Consider the following 21,443-nt stretch of genomic DNA (forward strand, 5'->3'; position numbering starts at 1 on the left):
ATTTCATTATTCTGTCCTTTTGTCTGTCACTGCATGCCCCTCACAGATTGTGAAGCCTTTGCCAGTTTGACAAGTAAAGTGGAGATTTGGATACAAATCTCAAAGACACTACATTTTCTGAAATTTCATGAGAATTCAAGGAGTAGAAGAGATACCCCAATTAGTCTCTTGACTAATGTCACCACTAATTTCACAGTTTTACTTGAGTGTCTTATGAATTTAGAGAGTAATGACACACCTCTTGACTGGTGGCTCAGCACATGGATGTCAGCCGGGCATACAGGCAGGAGGAAAAGAATTACAGGTGACTTTGCCAAGAGGGAGAGATCCAGAGGACTCAGGAAATAAACGGGGAGAATGAACATCCCTCCCTAGGCAACCAGGCCTCATCAGCTATGCTACTTAAGCAACAGTGTGTTTCTTGTAGGAAAAAGACACCAAATTGCTTTTACAAGCCCATCTGCCTAAAGCTGAGCAGAACTTTATATATATCTTAGTATTAACAGCTGACAAACTTTTTATTTCCCACGCAAACACATTCACCTTTATAAAAACCTTCTCACACATGTCTGTGTTCCTACCTCTGTTCCTCGGTATTAATACAAATTGTCTAAAGCAACATGAATGGGTTTAAGTCTTTCCTGGCTGACTCTTTTCACACATAGTTATCTTTTAAGTTAGCCGAGACCGCAGACTTTAAACCCCATCCTCCCCCAGTCCCTCGGCGAGCAGATAATGGAGCGCTGTTCTCCTCGGGATGCCTCTCAGCAGCGGCACCGCGCTCCTGCTTCTCCCGATCAGAGCGCAGAGCGCTCGCTGCAGCTTCTCTGTTATTTTAGACTTCACTCAACCCATTCCGCCTTATTTCAGACCCGCACCCCACCCAGGACTTCAGATTAAGACCTCCTTGCTGTCAGGCACTACCAGCACTGCTGTTCCCCTGGAAGTCCCCATTTTACACCCTCTTTTCTATTTCGCACATCGAGCATCTCTCCTCACTAGCGGGGTTATCCGACCCAGCACACTTGCTGCGGAGAGCGGCGCTGGGATCGTGTGACACAGAGGGAACGCGCCCGGCCTGCAACCGCTCCCAGCGCTGCCAGCCGGGTTCCATAGCCCCACCGCCGGGCTCCTGCCACCTCCTGCCGAGAGTGCGGCGTGATCCCGGCCGGCTCTCCCAGGAAAGCTGCCTAGCTTTCCTGCCGCGACGCCCAGGTCGCTCCGTGCCTCGCCGAAGGGCAGAAGGCTGCCGCGCCTGCCATGCCCGCCCGCTCCCGGCACGGCACAGCCCGGCACGGCACGGCACGGCCCACCGCCCCCCTCGCCTCTCGGGGCGTCCCGGCGGGGAGGAGCCCGGGGAGCTCCGGGCGGGGCGGCGCGATCTCGCCGCTGGCTGGGACTGCCCGGAGCCGCCTCCGCTGTCCCCATCTTCCCCCGCTCCCCCGCGGCGGCGGCGGCGGCAGGACCAGGTGAGGGCGGGGCGGTGCCCGGCTCCGCTGGGGGAGGGCCCAGGCGGTGGCGGCGACTCCCGGTGGCGAAGGAGGGGCCGGGCGGGGGGAGCTCGGGCGTAGGGAGGCCGGGCTCAACTTGACAGGAGGGAGGGAGCGAGGGCAGGAGGCGCTGCTGGCTGCGCTCGCCGGGCGCGGGTGAGTGAGCGGGCGGCGGCGCGGGGAGGGCAGCGGGCGGTGGAGCGCGGCGCGGCGCGGCGGGCGCGTCCCGGCGGATGGCGGGCGGCCGGAGCGGGGAGGCGGCGCTCGGCCGCGCCCGGCGGACGGGGAGAGAGGCGGGGACACCGGGCAGTCTCCGGCTCCGCTCCGGGGGCTAGCGGCGGCGGCGGCGGCTCTTCCCTCGCGGCGGCCCGGAGGAAAGTTTCGGCGATGCCGGTGAGGTGGGGGCTCTTCCTTCCCCTTCGCCGCCCGCGCCTCTCCTGCTCCTCGGAGCCCGGTTGCCAGCCGGCGGATGCCCGCCTTGATGCCGCCGTCGCTTAGCGCCCGATCGCAGACAAAGCCGCCTCCCCACCTGCAGCTCCGGCTCCCTCCCCGCCCGAGGCGGCCCCGGGGACCGCGGGCCGGGCAGGCTGCCCTGCCGGGGACGGGCGTGGGGAGCGACACTGGCCCGCTGAGCGCCAGCAAACTTATTTTTAGATGTGCTTCCCATCACAATGCGTCTTAAAAATAGCATGGTTCTTATTTAAGGAGTGGGAAATAAACTGGTTCTGGAGGCCTCGTGGTGGGATTGTTTTTTTTTCTTAAGCCTTTTCTTCTTTAGAGAAAAAAAAAAATGTTTCAGTGGTATGGACAACTGTGGGCCGGTTAATATCCACAGGTGCACCTAGGATGCTTTTGCTACGTCTTCATTAAGGTGACGCCTGAAGCATGTGAACAAAGGTACTCATGGCGTTGTCCTCTGCAGTGTGTCTTCGGTGTGAGACGCGAGGTCTGATGTACGTGCACACCTGATTCACGCAATACTTCCTGTAGGGTCACTCGAGCTTTTTTTTAACTGTCGTTTCCTTCGTTTTCTGTCCCGTCACTCTTCTCCAAACGCCTGCAGCTTGTGGGTGATGCAGGCTGATGGAGTGATAACAGCCTGCACGGATCAGGGCTGTTTATTACTTTGTAAATGAATTCCCTGCTTTTGTTTTAGCTACTGTATCTCAGCAGACTCTGGTGATGGAACTACCATCACCCAAATAAATGGGTCTTATTGCACCACATATGTAATATTACATCATTTCTGTCATGACCTCATCATGATTGCTCGCAAAATGTTTCTGATTTTTATTTTGAAGCCACTGCAAATAATTGGGAGACTTGTGTAAAATTAAGGATATATGAAAATGGAAAAGTACACCTCCAATAGGGAAAGGAACTTTAGGAAAAAAACCCCACTGATTTGTAGAGTATTTTAAATTGCAAAGGACCTCTGGATGTCACCTAGTTCTGTCTCCGCACTCAAAGCAAGACCAGCTGGATAAGGTTTCTCAGACTTTGTCCATGTGAGTTTTGAGTATTTCCAGGAATGGAGGTTATGCAGTCTCTGCGATTATGGTGGTGCCAGTGTTTGACCATCTTTGTGGTGATTTTCTTTTTCTTAATCTATTGGCAATTTCTTGTGTTGCAATTTGTTTTTCTTCTTATTCTGCCACTGTGCACCCCACATCCACCCATGTACATCTCATGTACATCTATAGTTTTAGACACTAGAAGAAGCCATGCTAGTGTTTCGAACCAAAGAACTGATTATTTAGTGACATCATTTTAAGTATAATAGCTAGATTTTATCCTTATACATTGGAAAATTATTAATCCCAAACATTTGCTTAACACTTCTTATTTATTTGAATGTGGTTAATAGCCGATTAACATATTAATTTGAAATGCATAAACTCGTGGTGAAGACTATTTGTTGGTGCTTTTCTTAAATAAATGTCTCAAGTTATGTACCCATCTCTGTCCCCTGGCCTTGTGTTCCATAACCTGAAATTGAGATTGCATGCTCCCAGCTTTTGCTAGAGTACTTTCACCATCAATAGTGTCATATTTAATCTCTTAGAATGACAGAGAGTCTACTCATTTTAATAGAAGCAAAGCTTTCTGGCTTTAGTCTTGAAATAGATTTTCCTTGGGAAGGGATGTGCCACGAACAATACAGTACAACCTGTTATTACTGAGAAGTTGCCTTTGTACTATATAGGCGTTTAATGCTCTGGAGTTGGTTGATATTTATGATGCTGTTGATGTGGTAAATTATGTGGGCACCTTTTTTTTTTTTTTTTTGATCCAGCAGGAAAATTAAAAAAAGCTTCTGTGCTGTGCAGAATAAAAATCTGCATGTTCTCCACCATGGCATAAGGCTGTCAAAATTACTTGTTTCTTAATTTGCGTAAATTCTTGGATGTTGCTAATAATACCTCAAAAGCAGGGGAATATATTTGTAATGTGATTTATATCATGTCACTTCTGGACATATCTGGGTAGAATTTCAAAACATTAGTATGGTGCTGTTAATAGCAAATGCTTCTGAGTAACTCATGCTTTCCATTAGAGCCATATCAAATAATTTATTAGAAGCTGTTTGAATGACTGGCTGCACTGGATTTGTTGATATTTAGAATCATTTGATAAATAATTTAACTTACGTTTCCAGATAGCAGCTGCCTTTTCATAATGATGGGAACACCTGACGGGTCCATTCATTGACTTGTATTAATTGTAGTGAGCTTCCACTCAGGAAGAAATCAAATCTATGGGTCAGTTTTTTTGTGGTGTTATTTTATATTATTTAGTCATGTAATGACGATGTGAGATTTAGATGCTCCTGACATTTATAAATCTCTTCTGCAAGCTTACTAAACTCTAGATTATGTATTCAAGATTTTAAATTTTACCATTTAAAATTTATTTTAGGTCTTTAATATGCTATTTTCTATTTCAAATGTGGACTGCATGGTCTGTTTATGCTTTCCCCAGTCTGTATTAATCTCCTCCTAGCATGTAATTATGGTAAAATAAATTAATAAATGACATATTACATTTCCACAAAATCAAACCTTTTCAGGGGTATAAAGGCTGTATTTTATTTGACAGTATTTGAGGGTGATTTGCATAGTTGGAAAAACAGCTTATCTTGGACTATTAAGTTCAAAGTCTTGGAAGAGGTGATCATCAGGATAGCAGTGATTCATGTAATAAATTTCAGTTTGAATTTGGTCAACAACATAGAACTGGGAATGCTCTTGTTAGACTCACAAATGGTTTGCTTATTCTAGTGCATACAGAAAGGCTGTCAGTGGCTTCAACTTTATTGTTATAGGACAGAATTTCATAATGCAGCTTGTGCACTTTGAGTTTTATGGCCTGCAGGACTGTATGTTGGAATGGCTGTGCTAAATTAAACCTGGGTCTGTGACAATGACTAATAAAACATGCTTCAGAGGGAATTGAGAGAACAAATGGGAGGTAATTTGCATCCCCTGCTCAAGGTGAATATGATGCTTTGTAGTTTGGAATTGGCTTAAATTCTGAATAATGTTTAATAGCCTCTTCAGATGTTATTATGCATAATTATGATAATTTTGGACATACTTGTTGCTGATATAAGTAACCAGTCTAGATTTATGGCTAATTTGGGGGGCAAGTATTTTATGCTGGTGTTCTATTTGCTTGCTTTTGCCAGACTGTTTGTAGACACAGGCCAAATTAATTTAATGTTTTCCACCAGATTGAGTGATTGGGGATAATGTGACATTTGGGAAAAAGAGGCTCTTCTGCCTACAAAGTTTATGGTTTGAACTGTAGTGGTGGCAACACTCATCTGGATGTGAAGCCTGCCCAGTTGCAGATTGCTTTTCTGTTTGTGTTAGAGCAAGGTCTGGAACAGAAGCTGTTTCTCAGTTTGTAGGAAGGTCTGCGGCGTGTATCTTTCAACTTCTCTTGTGGAACTGACGTAGAGACCGTGCCTGTACTTGCTAATTAGGTCTTTTATTCTGGACTTGGAAAACCTGGGAAGTTTGTGTTCCAACAGCTGTCCTAGTGAGTTTCCAGGTATTTAAAATATAAACAGCATCTACATAAAAGCTTGAAACTACACTGATACATGCTAACTTGAGTCTCCTCATCTCTGGGCTTGACTTAAAACTCGGGATAAAAAAGCATTGTTATAGTACAGTCTGTTCTTCCTGAATATTCCTCAATTGCAGGATCATATCATCTTGGATGAGGGATGCTTATCATCTCTCATTTATTCAAAGCAATTGCTTCTGAGTACTGAAGCAGTTGCTTCTGATTCTTGGTGTTTATGGTTTCTGGTAAGAATAGGTTATGTGCTGTATGAGTGTATATTTATGAACTTGCCATTGTGTAGTGGAATGGCACCAGTCAGTATTACTCAGTGAATACCTGTGAGTCTAAGTATAAATTTCATTTTGTTACTGATTAGGAATTTTTTATGACTTTTTTAAACTTTATAGATTTCTTATGAAGCTCCATGGAGGGTTTTGAAATGGTGAAATTCTGCAGTTCATACCACAAGCTCCTGACAGGCTCCATACTATGAGGACTTACATGTTAGAACTTTGATTGAAATTGCAGAAAATGCTGTTAGTGACCAATAACTTTAAGTTATTGGTCACTAATATTTGTACTCATGTATGATCTGAACCCATTTTTCACAAAATGCTTTGTGTTTGCAACACAACCACACATTCTGTTCTCATCAGAGCTGGCATCACTGCTGCAAGCACGAGACTGCTATAGATGGCAGTGTCAGGCTGGGGAAACGGTGGGAGAATTTCTGGTGACTACAGGCACAGGAGGTGAGAACTAAATTTAAAGCCTGGATTTCTGTCCCTGGTAATTAAAGTTCATTTCCCAAGGTAGCACTGATAAAAATCATAGCTTTCATTGACTTTTTGTTGTATTATCCATGTCAACCAAGAAGTGATCTTAAATGCTTTAGGCAAATATCTAAAAGGAGGGTTAAAAATGTAGTAGGTGTTTACTGACATACCTAAGACTTATTTCTTGGAAATTTGTACTTCAGAAAAAAAGATTCTTATAAACCTCTTAACATATTTTTAAATGAGCTGGAACACGACGTGATATTACAAATACCATTACTAAGGTCTATTAAATGTTAGCCCATGCTTCATGCTTCACTTAATTAAAGTGCTTTGAAAGGAGTTTAAATACAAGTGTCAGTCGTCATCATAAATGAGTGATTGTTAGGATGTGGATTTATTTTATTCTTTTGCATCATAATATGTGGTTTGTCTTGGAGCAGCAATTGCAGCCTTCATACCAGGCCATGACAGAGCATACAAATTTGGCACGGGATTCCAAACTGGAGCACCTTGCTGGAGTAAGATTGGAACTTCTCAGGCCACTCCACTTGTAAGGGAGTGGAAGACATTCAGAAGTGCTATAGGAGATTGCTGTCTTCCAAGTTAAATAATAGGTGTATTCTTGTTTAGACAGAAATTAGTTTTCAAAGAAAAGTTCTTTGGACAACAGATCCCCGAAAAAGAGTCTTTGTCTCACCTTGTGGAAGGTTTTATTTGGAAACAGAAAACCTCTATTAATTCACTGCAGGATAATTCACTGTGATCATTTTATGTGTACCTGACAAGCTGCATAAAAACAATGCAGTGACACTTAGGTTTGGTTTTCTTAACTTGATGAAATCATCTGCTACATCCTTAATATTTTGTTTCAGATGTCTTTACTAAAAATCTGATTCCATGCAAAAGCACAAATATTTTGAGTAGATGATATTGTTCTTCAGAAGAAGTACTCCATACTTGTGTATTTGGCATAAGGGAAATGCAAACTGGTGTTTCAGAGAGCAAGCTAAATTTCTACTATGGTAGAAACAGACTTACTTGTCAAGACTGACAAGTTTAGTGTTGCTGGGCAAGAGCATGACTTTAACCTCTGTGTGTGTGATGAAATACCCCAAATGATGCTGCAGTTAGTGTTGGCATTGAGGGTGAAATGACAGACAAAAGTAACATAATTGTTTAATTGTACTATGGCTGCCTGGGCTATTCTTAAGGCAGTAATAAAAGCAATTTTAACAGACTTCACAGAATTCATCAGTCTCACTTTTTTTTTTTCTTTTCCCCCACAGCATGATGAGATTTGAAGTGAGTTAGAAGGAAAGCTGTTTGCTTAGCATTTGTTCAGAAATTATTTAATGGTTGATCTGTAGATGTACTGTCAACTTGGTTATTACCGAGTGAACATTTTCAGTATCTGTAAATTCTTCATCTGTTATACCTTAAAAAGTGATATTAATTGCTTGTTAGGGATATTTGTAGCAATAGATGTTCTGAGAGAGGGATAGTTTTGGCTATTACTAGTTTCATTAGACAACCATTATTAGCAGATTGAAAAAAACATAATTCATCTTTCATTTTATATTTGCCTATTTCTTCTGTCTCCTGATTAAACATGATCACCATTAGGAGCAAGTTTGTCCTCCTGTGAAGTCTGGAGTTAGTAAATCTCATTTGTATGTTATGGTTCCTCTGATGGTTATGATCAGTGTTTTTATTATGTTGAAGGCATGGTAAGGTTTCTGTCCATGTGGACTCTGCTAATGCGTAATATGATGTGAATCCATACTCCAGCCTTCATCTCATTCGGGAAATCTATTTGAGCTGCTTGTCAAAGGCTGGTTCTTCACTTGGCCATCTGTTTCTGTAAAGCATGTAGCAATTTAACCACCTTAGAGGTTGCTATCCTGTCAAAAATCAGTAATATTTGTCAAATGGTTCAAAACTCTTGGGAGGGGAAGAGAGAGATGTTCGCAGACCTCGTGATCACATAAGCTTCTTAGCTTTAGCAAAGCAGACCTGAAATCTGTATTTTAATTATTCTGCAGCACTTGGGATTCTGATGCTCTCCTTAAAGAGATATATCCCCAAAAAGAAAACTATTTTTGTAGGAAAAGTGTAAAACAGGTGCTGAAAAGAGATAATATTTCTTATAATGCTTAGTGTCAATAGGACACCTCTAAAAATACTGACTTCTTTTTAATAACTGTCAGACCCCCATTTTTTCCCACTGTAAATTCCAAGATTTCATGGGTATTATGTAAGCAGTAATAGCTACAATTCAGTCAAGCAAGACATTTTGATGAATGTTTATTTTACTTAAAATCCTTTACTTGATACCCTTCAACTTAATATCCTGAATGTCTGTAAGAGTTTTACAAGGAGTGCAGAGTCACATGTAGGATTGAGTCACCTGTAAAAAAGAGTAGACTTAACATATACTGTAAATACAAGGCTCCTGCTAGAAGTACTTGTGGAGTAACATATTCCAACACAATGTTTATGTCAGTTTTTTGGGTGTTTTTAATGTGTTATTTCAGTTCTGGTCTGTTGCAATGTCATTTAGCAATCCTGTTCTGGAAGTCATATTGCAGAAGTCATCTTGAAATTAATCCATACCATGCTAATAGGAAGTTGTCCCATAACAAATTAAAATCAATATCTTGCTTCTTTAACTGCAGAAAGAAGAATAGAAAACTGTTTTCAGTCAATAATGATCAATCACAGTTAAACCCTGCAGGACTCTGAAGTGTGCTGTTGGTATTGACATGCTGTACATTCTCAGGAGTTGTCTTACTGTAAAAACAGGAGGTGAGAAGTAAAATCCAGAAGAGGGAGATTGCAAAAATAAATGTCATTTTTAATTTAAGGAAACTTGATAGATTAATAGGAAGGCATTGGAAGGGTGAGATTGGATGGAAATGGAATGAATGAAGAGCATAATAAAGAATCAAGGGGAAGAAATTACCATTTATGGGAAAAAAAAGAGGACCAGTAAAGCCTTTTGAAAATCATTGGTGTCCCAGTAAAAGTAGAGCATATACCTGTGAATATACTAATTAAAATACATTCTTCAAAAGTATCTGCAATATTCTTAGACTCATGTCAAGCTGAATTTTTGAATGTCTTCTTAGATTTCATTGCATGATTTAGCTGTGAAAATTAGTTAGCTGTGACTAATTTGCTAGCTGTAAATCATCTAGGCCTGAATCTTCACTTCTCAAAGTTTGTCTCATAAAACAAAAAAGTAAAATACTTTGTAAGTCTGGATAAGCAGTGTCAGAACCACATGAGAATTCTGTATTCCCTGTTTAGGAGCAATACTGAAGGCTTACACAACGAGGCCTTTCTGTCACCAAATAAGCTTAATAATTCTGCAATGGTATTTCTTCCCCAGTCTAAGCACGGCAAGTAAAACAACTATGGCCATTTACAGTTGTCTCATTAGGCAGGTGCAAGAACAAAATAAAATGAGTATTTTATTTTGCTCTTGCGGTTCCCAAAATGCTTACTAATGTCATCTTGGAAGGTAAAAATACACAATTTGTTTCCATGCTTTGTACACACAGTGTGTCTTGTTGGAAAACACTGCTGCCGTGCTATCATAAAAGAATGAGAGAACAGCTGCCTGTATACTTAGCCCTGAGTGCTGTCTTGGGTCAGACTGAATGTTTCTGAAAGGGGGACAGAAGGTCACTTACCAACAAGGAAGCTGTGATCCAACTGGAGCAGCTTCTGAGGTGTAACAAGGAGGAGGAAGGAGGGAGCAATCAGAAGGTGCAGTGCTGCTGGGCTTTGGGAGAGGGGGAGGAATGGGTCTGCCCCCAGCAGAAGTCAGACCTCAGCAGCTGTGTCTGTACCGCTGCGTCCGTGGGTCTGGACCTGGACACGCTGCTCAGCTGAGCTCAGCCTGGAGCAGTTTGTTGTACAGGGCATGAATGCAGATCCAAGGACAAGCTGAGTGGTGAACACTTTAAAGAGTTGGTTTGGTGCTCAGGATGGCTTCTTGTACTGCCTTTTGTTCTGGCAGAAGATTTTTAGGGTGCTAAAGCTGCATATAGGTTTATGGAAGTACCAATTTCTTAGTGATGTTGTTTAGAACAAGTTGTTCTAAATTATTTATGAGTCCTTGGAGGAAACTATGTGGATATTCTTCGCCCGAGGTAGTGGCTGAAGGTTGTCGAGCAGGAAATAAGGTCCAGAGGAAGGCATATTTCCCACAGGAGCATAGTAATGGGCTAGATTTGGTTCTGAGCTTTTTTTAATAGTGTCAACTGGAAACAAATCAGTTTGAGTTCTTGTTGTGCCCAGTTGTATTGCTTAATGTTCCTATTTTTTAATTTTAATTAAATACAACTTCGGAGCCCAAAACCTATGGTCTGGGGGGTTCTTTTCTTACTTTCTCTGTTTCAGGGTGGATGGGGAAGATGTTTTCATCTGAATTCTGCACTGGGTTTCAGCTGCAAATGCTAATTCAATTTACACAAATAAGAGGCCAAAAGGAACAGTCAAGAACATATTCTTACCTCTGACAGATTGCACAGTGTGCAAAATTCTTTGTAAATACAGGTATTTAATATGATGACCCGGTTAACTTTTGCCGGCTTTCCACTGAATTTTTTTAGTGAATTTACAACTTAAATTTAAAAGCATATTTAAAGAGTGAGAGTGGGATTTTTAATACATTTATTATAAAAAATGGAAAAGACTAAAATTTCCTTAGTTCATACATTCAAGTTGTCAGTAGAGAGGAACAGTGTGGAAAGTGAATGTTGCTGTGGCTGACTATTTTTCATTGTCTTTAGAGTGATTTCCATGCTATCCTTTTCCTATCGCTACTTTCTTTCTTCTGCCTTGTAAGTATTGCTGTGGAGTCTTTCTTCTGTTAATAATTCTGGTCTAGTAGTTCACATGCTAATGCCTAGCTTTGAGGTATGTAGTAACAGGATCTACAGTCCCACTATTCACAAATGAGTCTCCATTCTTAAAACAATCTGATCATGTTCCCCATCCCTTGGGAGGATCCACAGTGCTGCCTCTGGGACTCTAGAACAGTTTGTGACTGATCAAAGTCTGATGGTCCTCAGGCCAGTGAATCCACCTGAGAAGGAGCCCTGCTCAAATGTTGTTTGAGGCATTCTGTAATGTTATTACTCTTCTCCACATTTCTGCCAGTATTGAAAAGTGAGAGAAAGGAGGAAATGGCCAAATGGTTGTCTGTTGTTTTCATAGATTTGCATAAATCACATAGGTGGTTTGTTGTTTCTTTTCCCCTTTGGGAGATGTTGAAGAATAGCTGTATCCTTAATATGCCATGTAAGCCGTATTTGGGTATTGCTGTGGCAGGTAGTTCTTTGTATACAGTTTATGTTATTATTACAGTAGTAGTTAGAGTAGGTTAAAACTGTAAATTAGTATTTTGCTCTCTCAATGAAACCTGTCTTTGAAAGAGAGTGCAAAAGGCAAAAGTTAAACTGCTACCTATTGATTGAGTACTGTGATACTGTGCTGGGTGAAAAGGTAATATTGATATCCTTGAGGATGGCAGGTTACTTTGCTTAGCAGAAATTTCAGAAGATTCTGAATAAGTTTGTCAATGTTTTTTATGTGAAATTCAGTGTTGACATGGATTAGATTCTACTTTGTTGACAAAGGGAATAAAATAAAATACATATACACCATTGGGACATCAGAGTAAATATCCCTCTGTGTTGATGGATTGATAGATAAGCCAGGCCCTTCAATTATTTTTTCCTGACCCAACCAGTTATGAACAAAGACATGGAGATCTCTGTTTATGTGAAGCCATTTGCAGTCAAGAAAGAGAGTAGAAGCTGGAGATTGTCAGCAATAATAAACAAGCTTTGGAAAAATTCCCTATAAAGCAAGATTGAGAAGACTGGCACTTTTAAACTTTTCCTATTAGAACTATATGCAGAATACTAGCCTTGATGAGGAAAGGGAATTGTGTGTTCTCTCTATCCTTTTTGATGAAAGGCTAAAATCTGTGTAATAAATTTAAAAAAATGTCAAGTATGCAAGAACTTCTTTTTAGAGGCTGTGTCATTAGTTTATGTAATTAACTGACAAAAATATCTGAGCAGTGTGAGAAGATTCTGTTATGTCTATGACAAAAGATTACATGCTTAAATGCACTATATGCATTTAAGTATTCTTGAAGTCCTTTCTTATGTAAATCTTTGCACTCCAAAATACAAGCAAACTAGTTGGAGCAACTAAAGAGACACTTTCCCAATCCAGAACTGGCCGCTGACGAATTTCTTGCACCTTCTGTCAAACCATCTGCCGCAGGCTAATGAACAGACAGCATGCTGGATTAGATGTAGCACTTGTATGAGCTATTTTGATAGCTCCTGTGTTCCTTTCAGTGGGAACTCAGTGATTAAGGAAGCTTAGAGTTAAATTTTAGAGGGCAGGGGTGGGCAAAGTGTTCTTTCTTTGAGCTTCCGCACTGCAGGATTCTGTTGACAGAGAGGAGTGACAAACCCACATCTCTGTTTTTGAAGCATGTTTCAATGTTTTCTTATAAGCATTCATTTAGAAAAAGAACATCTCACTAACCTATGTCACATGGCCATGGGAAGTAATGACTGAATTGAGAGGAGTGCAGAGTTGTGCCCGTTTTGGGCTGGGGAATCTTCATAATTCCAGGCACCAAACATCACGCTGTAGTACAAAGCTGGAGCTGGAGCTACAGCCTAGCTGGTACAAATACCAGCTTCATTTCAGACCTCTGTCTCTGAGGAATAACCACCATGACCTCAGAGTTTCTTCCTGCTGTGTCTCTGGGCAAGATACCACCTGTGTGAGCTGACACTGGCAGGCAGTGCAACAATCACAATTTTGCAGCTAGAACACAAAGAATAAATTTATTTCTATTACCTCATTAACTGGGGGATGCCCCAGCAATACCCAGGCAGAGGCACACAGGTGGAGAGGCAGGCACTGTTAAGTTTTGGTCCAGTGCTAAAGAATCACTGGCCTGCAGTTCACCCAGGTTTATCAAGGGCTATTCCAGCTGCAAGGTCATTTGGGTGATTTACAGTCTTCCTCACCAGTCTTTGGCTTTTTAACACATTCCTCCCAGCCCACACAAGTATTTCTTCCAGTAGCAGACACAAATCTTGTGTTTGAAGCTCTCTCCACGTAGACTAGCAGAATAAGTATTCCTTTGTTTAATTAATTCCAGTATATGTGCTTTTGAAGTATTCTTAGATATGCTTCATAGATGCATTTGTGAGGGATCCGGTTTTACTTTAAGTCAATCATTCTTGCATTTGTCAGGATTAAAAGAAAGTTCATGATGCTGTTTGGTCACTCTTTAGTGATTCCTACAATTACTGTTGAAATGGGAGCTGCTCATAACATCAAAGATCCAGTACCAACAACAGTAGGTGGAAGTGACTGGCATTACCATCAAAGCTGTCAGCGCTGCTGGTGGGTTTCCAGTCTCTAGACCTGCTCATGATCAAAGCAGAAGCACGTCACTGAACACAGGTGGGCTGCTCTGAGGACAAAGGAGCAGTGAACCAAAGGATGCTCTTCCTGCAGTATGCTAGCTGCAGGAAGAACATCCTTTTTGCCTGCCGAACCCCTCTTACAAGCAGCTGGACTGAATCTGTGTTGACCTGTCAAGAGTTCTTGCTGGAGGCTTTTGCCATACTACATTTGCTCTCTATACAATAATATTTGGCTCATCATTATGGCATTTTGCGTGTAGATCGACAGTGCAATTTTTTTCTTTTGTTTGATTGGGGGTTTTTTTATAATATGCTGAAGAATGAGTGTGCCCAGGTGTTCCTCAGCAGCACAGGAGCTTCTTTGCTAAGGAGAAATTCTGATGGCTTAAAATTTTTGCTAAATCAGCTATAACCTAATGATGCCACTGCAAGAAAGTCCACAAAGTGAAAAACCATTATGGTCATATTGGAAGAGTCTGTGCATTGTGCCTGTGTGCACTGTGCTAATAACCAATCATTGGAACTAATTGATTTTTTTGCCCAATCTGATATACAGCCCGTTATCTTTGATGTATTTCATGAACTCTCCTCATGCAGTAAGTTGTATGTAGATAGTGCACAAACCAAAAATAAAAATGCTGTGGGTATGACTGGTGGACCAACCCATTTCAGTCCATGCTTTCTGTCCTAGCATAACTTGAGTGACTTCATGCTTTCAGTGTGCCCACTTTCAATAAACTGACCAGCTTAGCTTACGTAACTGTCAGAGGGCAAGAGTCATTGCAGTTCACTTGTCATTCCTCATCTCCCCCAGCTGTGCATAAATCCATGGAAGTTAAAAGGAGATTTGGGGACTTTCTGTAGTTAATGTTAACGGGTTGTGATCTCCATTTCATACCTCTGACATCTCTGTGTACTTATTTTTATTCTTTTATATGTAGGGATGACAAACTCAGAAGCTGAAGTTGCCAATCGTAGGCATTCTGGTGACCAACTATGATATTGTGTAATGCAATTCTGTAGTGAATCTCCTTAAATTTTACACAAGATAGAGCTAAATGAGCTAAGAGAGATCTGTTAGAATTCTTTTACTTTTTCTCTCTCTCTATCTGTTTATTTGCCAGCTTAAACGCTTTAAAATCATCATTGTTGTTTCTTGAACCATAATCAAATTTCTTCGGTATTTGGGGGGTGGGGAACAGATTCCAGGGTCTGTCTCTTAGTTTTGTTTGTCCCAAAAGGTACAAGGCCATGAAAGGGTGACTAATTTCACCCAGTGAGTTCTGCATCCTCCCCCAGCTGACACCTGCAGCATCTCAAGCAGCACTGGACGCTTGTGTGTGTGTGATACTAAATCAAGGCCTTAATGCCATATAAGAGACATAAATATGTTATAGTAACTCAGAGTTAAAATATCCTAATAATTGCTGACATGTGTCCTTTGAACTGTCTTGAGGAAAAGTTCTAAGGTCAGAAATTTTATGGCACTTGATGCTCTTAAGGAGGCAAGGAGCATAATTTAATTAACTTTTAAGATGTGGACTGCTGTACTGTATCTCTTTTAAATTTGTCTGTATCCTCACTGCTGCTGAAAGGATCAATCCCACTCAACATCACTGAGTGCATTAGGCTTTAATAGCAATTTGGGCTGGGTCCAGTTATCATGACAAGTAATCTTTTCAAATAAAAATCATCTTAAAATTTGGAGTGTAGTCATATCTGTCTTTGAATAGATAGTGTTGCTATTTTTAATTAAGTTGGAACTATTTTATTTTTATTTAATTTCCACTTAAAACTATCAGTCATAACCAGAATGTACTGCATCCATTAACTGTCTGGCCTTTTATTTTCTAAAAGATCTGAAAACTCAATTAAGTTTTAATTAGTGTGTATAGTGCAGATTGTGGTGGGTGTGTTGTTAATCTTTTTTTTTTAAGATTGAAAATAAATCCACTCCAGCTTGCCTTATATAACCTCACACTTTTGAATATGAGCTGTGGAATATTGCTCTACAATTAAAATTTAAAAATCTCCATACTAAGTCTCCATCCTTGGGCTACATATGATTCAGAAAGTCCTGTGGGTTTTGCTGCTGGTTAGATGGAAAACTTTTCACCATAGTCTTGTTTAATATTCATCATATAAATTTTACTATTTAAACAAAGTGATTATTGAGACTTAGTTGGTGGTCAGAGTGAAGGATAACAAACATAGCATTTTTTTACATAACAATGTTAAAATAAGCAAGTTTGTTCAAGGCAAGATTTTCAAATAGCAGTTTAGTTTATTTGCTGTTTCTTGAAATAAACATTTTCTTCTCTAAAGAAGTATTTTCCATATTTTTTTAATAAACACTTAAGTTTCATCCTAAGCTTAACAATAAGGTCTCATTTGAGGATACCGATAGCTTTCAGTACTTCTAGTAAAAATTCTTCAGTATTGTCAGTTCCTGTAGTTAGAATTTTATTTAAAAATCCAGCTTATTTGCATGAATTGTAACTTTACCATTATAATTCAACTAGGAAGTATAAGTTGTGTAGGTAGGGTGTACATTTCTCCTTTTGGATCGAAGTTAGAACGGTTAAACAATTTCAAGTTCAAGTGTGTATAAGCTGAGCTGAACTGTAAGTGTAATCCTAGGGCCCGTCTGTTGCTGGTGGAGCAGCTTCTGCTCTCTGAAAGATGTGCAATGTAGTGGTTTATATTCACATATGGAGCATTATGGTTAGCTGCCTTGGGAATGTGTGCATCACTGGCTGGCTCAAAATATGGAGGTGTGGTGACCTTGTCACTGATGCACAGGAAAAAGTATTTTAAAAATCCTAACTACATGCATTTTTCAGTGGTATTTTGAGTCTTCCCCGCACAACCAACTCCCCCAGTTTATACACTTGTCATGATGTTCTGTGGAATATCTCTTTAGCCAGTTTGAGTCAGCTGTCCCAGTCGTGCTCTGTCCTGGCTTTTTGTGCACCTGCTCACTGGCAAAGTATGGGAAACTGAAAAGTCCTTGACTTAGGGTGAGCACTACGTAGCAACAACAAAAACATCACAGCATTGTCAACATTATTCTCATACTGAATTCAAAATACACTGTACCAGCTACTAAGAAGATAATTAACTCCATCTCAGCTGAAACCAGAGGGAGGCTGCTGACACTCAAAGGTTACTCAGAGTGTAGTCCCACGCTTCCCAAACAAGAAGAGTGGAGCAGTCTTGACATTATCCAGCGCCAGCCAGTGAACAGCCCCCTTTGCCAGACAGTCTGGTGGTCGTGAAGCAACTTCCTTTTAACTGTGGTGAAGATAAGGAATGTGTAAGGGAAATATCACACAATTCATATTTTTAACCAAGAACAATGTTAAGGACTTTCTGGGAAGGGACATGAACTCTCTGTGTATATCACAGTTTCTGTGCTGTTAATACTGTAGTTAGATTTTTGCATATTAGAGACACATCACGATTTTTATACATTATAAAAGCCTTAGAAATTGCTGCCAGAATGATAATGAGATGCTCAAAAGCATAACTTTAATCAGTACTCCCTAGAGACCCCAGTAGAGGTATCACAAGTTGAACACCTTTGTGAAAAAGCAAGAGTTGGGAAACAAGAAATGTTGTCTGTTCTGCTTTCCAAGGTGAGGGGGAGAAACCTTGCAGCACTAAAGCATTAAGGATGTCTCTTCTGGATTAATGAGCTACATAAACAATTTTAACAGTCTGCAGGGGAAAGGAAGCATGATTGTGTGATGGAACAGCCAAAAGAGGCTGAGAATTAACAGTATCAAGAGTGTTGGAGAAATACAGAGGAAATGGGTGAAGAAAAAGCTAATTAGACAAAAAGAAGAGAGGAATTAGAAGAAAATCACTGAAAGGGATAAAATAGTTCGGCCCAAATGAGCTAGAAAAAGATGCATTTTTATGTATATACATATGTTTAATAATGCTGGAAAACATATAGAAAACATTGAAATTGTATCATACCAAGAAGACTATAACATATGACATATTTAAATTAAGGTACTTGCTGAAAACAAGTGAAATAGTTTAAAAAATGAAGAGTGAATTTAAAATCTATGGGTTTTGGAAGGTCAACCATTTCCCAGTTTGTGAAAAGACCACAGAAGAGGTATTGCATCCAGACATTAAAATCCATTCTGAATTTTGCTAGTGGTATTTCAAAGCTACATATTTATATTTAGCAGTAAGAGAGGAATTGGCTGGTTCTTAGCTACCATCTCTATATTGGAACAAATGAAAGTTTATTGATATCTTGGAAGCTGTGTAGGGTTCGTGATGTAATAAGAGAGACACGTCTATGTTCATGGTGTAATAAGTAGAATATTGAGTAATCCGGCAGCTCAGTCTAATATTAGTTTACAGATTCACTGATTAAGGCTGGGAAGGGAAGAACAATGTTGCCATGGTGATGTCTATATGATAAAGCACAAGCAGAACTAGCTAGTGAATAATTGATACATGTCTAAGATTAGAAACGATCATTTGCAGCTTGTGCTTTGATGTTCATGCATGCTTTTTACTTTAAAAAAGCTCAGAGAAACACATTAGCACAGACTGTGACAGATTTTTGCATGAACTTCTAGGTAAAGCACCAATGACTTATGTGTGGAAGAGCACACGAATATAAAGTTACTGCTGTGCTAAGATTGAAAATTCAGGCGTAAGCCAAAAAGTTCCAAAATGGAAAGCTGTTAGTGTGGGATATATTTGGCCAGCCTGCAAGTATTACTATATTTCTTTAACACAGAAGACAAATAAATAAGAATGTTTATCATAAAATTCAGGGAGATAAGTTGTAACCTTCTGCCTATGTCCTTATCTCCTTCTGGGTTTAGTCATATAATTTTTTAATCTTTAGTTCAGAAGTAATTAAGTAAGATATCCCAGACCATCTTGAATTAAGGAACAGTAGTTTTAAGTCCTGATAAAGCTTAAAAACAAACCTTTTCAAAACAGATAAAAATCTGACTGCTGTTGCAAAGGTATCTGAGTAAAGTAATGGAAAGCATTTTTGTGGGATAAACCTCTAGATCTGCTTGAGCAAAGAACTGCAGGCACCATGCCTTTATAAACAGTTTTGCTTAATGAATGTGTGATTAAGTTTTATAATTGTATGATGGAAAACAACAAACATACACAATAGTTCTAAATACAGTCTATCTGCCCTGTAGCAAACATTACTTCTCATAAATTCCTTTTTTTGAACTCTCAGTAGCAAGAGCAATTTTTCCTTATTATACAGACCCTTGAAATAAATAAAATACTTGAAGTTGGCTTGTTTAGAACAATCCTGAGGCTGAGGGTTTTGTTTTCTCTGCTTGCAAGCTGAATGCAATTACTTAGGGGAAAAAAGAATGACCAGTATGGATTAATCCCTGTATAAATACTGCATGATTCATTTTTATTATTTTGTTCACTTTTTTGATGCCTCAAGTTTGCAGGGCATTTTATAGTACTCATTAAAGGAAACATCTGCATGTTCACTAGTGTAAGTTATAAGTTGGGTTATTCTATGGCTAAGTTATAAGCAGGTTGTGGCCACATACAAAAATGAGTCCAGTAGTTACTGTGAAATAGTGATGGCAATTGTCAGAGGATAGAATTGAGCGATTCTCTAAAGAATTATGGCAAATGTCAGTATAAGGTTCAATTTTAGTTCATTTTCTGCCTAGAATAAGTAAGGAGTAGCATACAGCACATAGCAAAACGTTTGGATTTGTACCACATGATGAGGCACTTGACTTCTGTCATTAACTTATGAAGCTGCACAGGCTTCCTGTGCTTTTTTCTGTTGAAAAATAGACAAATTGGCACTAGTGATTACAAAGGAATAAAGACATAAAAGCTAAAAGAAAAGGGAGAGGGTTTGAATTTCCTAAACATAGTATGGATAGAGGATCATTGAGGTACTTGATAGATATAAAAGTGATAAGCATTTTTTTTGTCAGCTGGTTTGTAGTATGCCTAAATATTCTTATTTTCCTCAGACAAATGTATTTAAAGATTGGGCTTTCAGACTAGAGTTTTGTTGCCTGTCCCAGAACTGAATCAAGTACACTGATGTTTTATGTATTGAATATTTTATACAGACCAGCCATGGTCTGTGTAGAAGAAACTATTCCAAACTTGTCTGCTTTTTGTACTTGTGTGCATACTTGCCTGCACAATGTTTTAAAAATGGGTTTATATAGAAAAGGAAAGAGGCTTTGTATCTGAAGCAGCAATCCCTGTAGATGTAATAATAATACTTTGTGTGGTCCTCTTCAAAAATATTTTGGTGCAGAATGGTTGTGTTTCCCTCTGCATTCTTCAGTCAATGTTATATTTGATATTTGAAGACATCCTTATTAATTGCAAAAAAAAAGATAGGATTTTCAAGTATGTTGAAGGTCTCAGATAAACATGTCATTGGGGAATATGAACTTGATAAATACACCTTTGAGAACAGACTGGTGAAGGTTACTTTTTGCAAGAAGTGAGTTCTAGCTCAGCAATTAAAATGGAAGTGAAAATTATACAGATCAAAAGCTAATAACTGTAATTATCCTCAAAAATGAAAAGCACTTATCTTTTAGCATGGCCCCATCATTAATGGGAGACTCTTCAGTGAATGGCAGCTGTTGTCTGGTCCTTGCCTTCGTGTTCATCCCTTTGAAATGGAAGTCTGAGGGCTGCAAAGGTTCCCCTCTGGGTATTGCAGTCAGCAGTTCCTCATGTGCTGCACCGAGCCGGGATCACGGTGTTGGCAGCAGAGGTGCACCTTGTGTGCCAGTCCCACACTGCCCTGTGAGGCACTGCTGAATGCAGCTGATGTGGGCTGGGTTTTGAGATCTACTGGTCAGTTGAAACTACATTTCAAAAATTACATTTCAAAATTTCACAATGAAGGAAAGCTGTGTAATTCCATCAATGCCACAGACACAGTTATTTTCCTTAATTAGCTCTTCAGAAGTTTCAAAGTAACATCTTGAAAAAAGTGGCAGCATTGAAGTCTGTCTGGTTTTGTGTGCACACCTCCAACAAGGCAAAGGGGGTATCTTCTTTTTAATAGATGAGCAAAGGGTTAGGTCTGTATTTCTGCTACCTGGTACTTGCTGTTTTTCTATTAGATATTTCCATAAAATTTTTTCCTATACCTTATTTCCCATATAGGTTGCTAGGCATCAATAAATGAATTCTGTATATGTTACTGTCTGTGCATACAGGGGAACATTATCACAGAAGTTGCATGCATTTGTTAATATTTATTTCCATTATTTCTTTATAAGTGGTGGTTTTGCTTGGTTTGGGTTATTTTTCAGAAAAGCAGATAGTACTGAGTATTGCAAACCACAGATATTCTCAAGTTTCTCTCTCAAAACGTGGAACTGTATCATGTAGTTTTCCCACCTTTTTATGATAGAGTGGTAGACATTTATCAAAGACTTCACTGTCAGAGACAAACAGGTCTGGATCTTCTGAGCATGGTGGAGAGAAGCAACACAGTAAGGACTCACTATTAATTATTTTGAGGAAAGATTGTTTAGTCAAGATACATGTTCATCTCGTTCTGTTGGTGTAAATTTCAAATAAGGTATCGTCTGCTTTATTCTGAAGCATGATTA

General features: G+C 39.9%; 1 protein-coding gene across 3 annotated transcripts in view; it reads left to right on the forward strand.

Annotated features, from left to right (window-relative positions):
- Positions 1-1,376: 1,376 nt before the first annotated feature.
- Positions 1,377-21,443, forward strand: part of FRY (FRY microtubule binding protein) — a 223,289-nt gene continuing 203,222 nt past the window's right edge. For 2 of the 3 annotated variants that reach the window (XM_059838834.1, XM_059838831.1), the window contains exon 1: positions 1,575-1,646. The gene's annotated coding sequence lies outside the window, so the exon portion shown is untranslated. Of the gene's footprint in view, positions 1,470-1,574; positions 1,647-21,443 lie in introns of those variants that run through there. The other variant, XM_059838832.1, reaches the window with a different exon arrangement.

Source organism: Haemorhous mexicanus, chromosome 2, assembly GCF_027477595.1.
Source record: "Haemorhous mexicanus isolate bHaeMex1 chromosome 2, bHaeMex1.pri, whole genome shotgun sequence".
In the NCBI taxonomy this organism is placed as follows: domain Eukaryota; kingdom Metazoa; phylum Chordata; class Aves; order Passeriformes; family Fringillidae; genus Haemorhous; species Haemorhous mexicanus.